This window comes from Tenrec ecaudatus, unplaced genomic scaffold (genome assembly GCF_050624435.1).
Source record: "Tenrec ecaudatus isolate mTenEca1 unplaced genomic scaffold, mTenEca1.hap1 Scaffold_1479, whole genome shotgun sequence".
Classification (NCBI taxonomy): Eukaryota; Metazoa; Chordata; class Mammalia; order Afrosoricida; family Tenrecidae; genus Tenrec; species Tenrec ecaudatus.
This window is the reverse complement of record NW_027457964.1, coordinates 91951-93809: the sequence shown is the minus strand read 5'-3', so window position 1 is coordinate 93809 and position 1859 is coordinate 91951.

Here is a 1859-nt window from a genome sequence, read left to right as displayed (position 1 = left end):
CCGCTGTTTCAGTGTATTGTACAGAGAGACTATTATTCACAACCGACTTAATGAAAACTAACAACCAGAATATTGTTTTGCTTGAGAAAGCACGGTATCTTAATTAATAAAATGGAATGCAATATCATTGATTACAAGTTATGAAAACTCAAGGAATAAATAGGAATGGAATCACTGCTCTATGTTAATCCCCGCTATGTGAGAATAACCCTGTTTCAATGAACAATAATAGTGATCTTGCATCTGCACCCTCGGTTAGGTGGGTTCCTATACTTCAAGCATCCTAAACACCCTCCAGACTTGCCCTGTCTGCATGGGAACTTTGTGTTGGGCTCACTCTGAGTTCCACTCACAGGTTGTGTTTGAAAATTAGCAAACATCTTCAACTTCAATAGAATTCTGGGTTAATTCGATTTTCTACCCTTGTTAATGTTCTTCCTTCTGCTCAAAAGTTCACAAGTAAGAAGAGGGATCCCCCGGTGTGGCCAGCTAGGGGTGCTCATGTAGATCATCCACCCATGGGTTGTGACCTGGTCATTGCCACAGGTGGTAAGGTGAGGTAACTCCACCCTGAGCTTCGTTAATATCATTATCAGATGAAGATAATCAGGATGGGGTAAGGTTGTGGAGAGTGGTCAAACACGCATGGGGACCGTGTGTGCTGAACTGTATACATGCTTACAAAAAAATAACTCTCTGTCATCGAGTCAATTTTGTCTCATAGTGACCCAATGGGACAAGGTGGAACTGCCCCTGTGAGTTTCTAAGACTGTAACACTTCATAGGAGTAGAAAGCTTATGTGTATACAGAGCTAAAATGCATTGAGCTATACAAATTCACTTGTGCACTTTAGATATGTTAATTACCAGGGAGAGCATTAAAATGACATAGAGGTGAATAATAAAAGGCATAATATCACTTTATCAGAAAATGAATTACAGGTTCTGTGTTTTAAAAGCAGGATTAATTTCTTAGTAAGGTCATGACAGAATACCTGGGTTGACATTATTATCACTAAATACACACTGAACTCAATGCAATTGTGGTATAATGGTTTGGGTACAAAATGAGGCACAATGAGCATACGCACTCTTCCACATCTTCTCCTGAATGGAACAGTTGGAGCAATTAAATCCCTCTTGATATAGGAAAGGGGAAGTGGTAGCATGTTGTTAATCAACAGTGAAAATGTATCATAATTGGTTGAGATTTAGTTTGTTAAAAGGGATCAAGAACATAACAGCTCCTTCCCCTCCATTAAATTCCTTTTAAACTTAGTTAAAAGCCTGTTCATTATTCCAGATATTCCTAATTCAGGAAGGGGAAGCATGACCATTTAGAGGAGCAAGGAGACTGAAACCTTAGAGGGTAATGGTGTGACAGTCCCTGGAGTAATGAAGACAGAAATTGATGCTGTCGTAATCCCTTGGGGAAATGTAAATTCTTTCTGTGAACTTTGCTCCGTTTTATCCTCTGATGACTGTAAACTTGTAAACCAACCCCCACTGCAACCTGAAAGGAAGTTTGGGGTCTATAACTTGTTTGATTCTCACTGGATTTGTGAAGCAGTCCACTGGGCGTTTCCTTCTGTAAGCCCTAGCAGGAATAAACCTAGAATGTCTCAAATCAACCTGGTCTCTGCTTATGACAGCCTGCCCCACACCCTTTCCAGTCCAACAACAATATGAGGTCCTGCACATACCTCACAGCATCTATAATAACAATAGCAATAATACTAATAAAATAATATGGACTACTGACCAAAATGTAAATAAGACTATAAAATTAGAAAATATGAATGAGTTTACACTTGGTAATGAGAGGGTTTTTTTAGATACATCACAATGAGAACATGGAC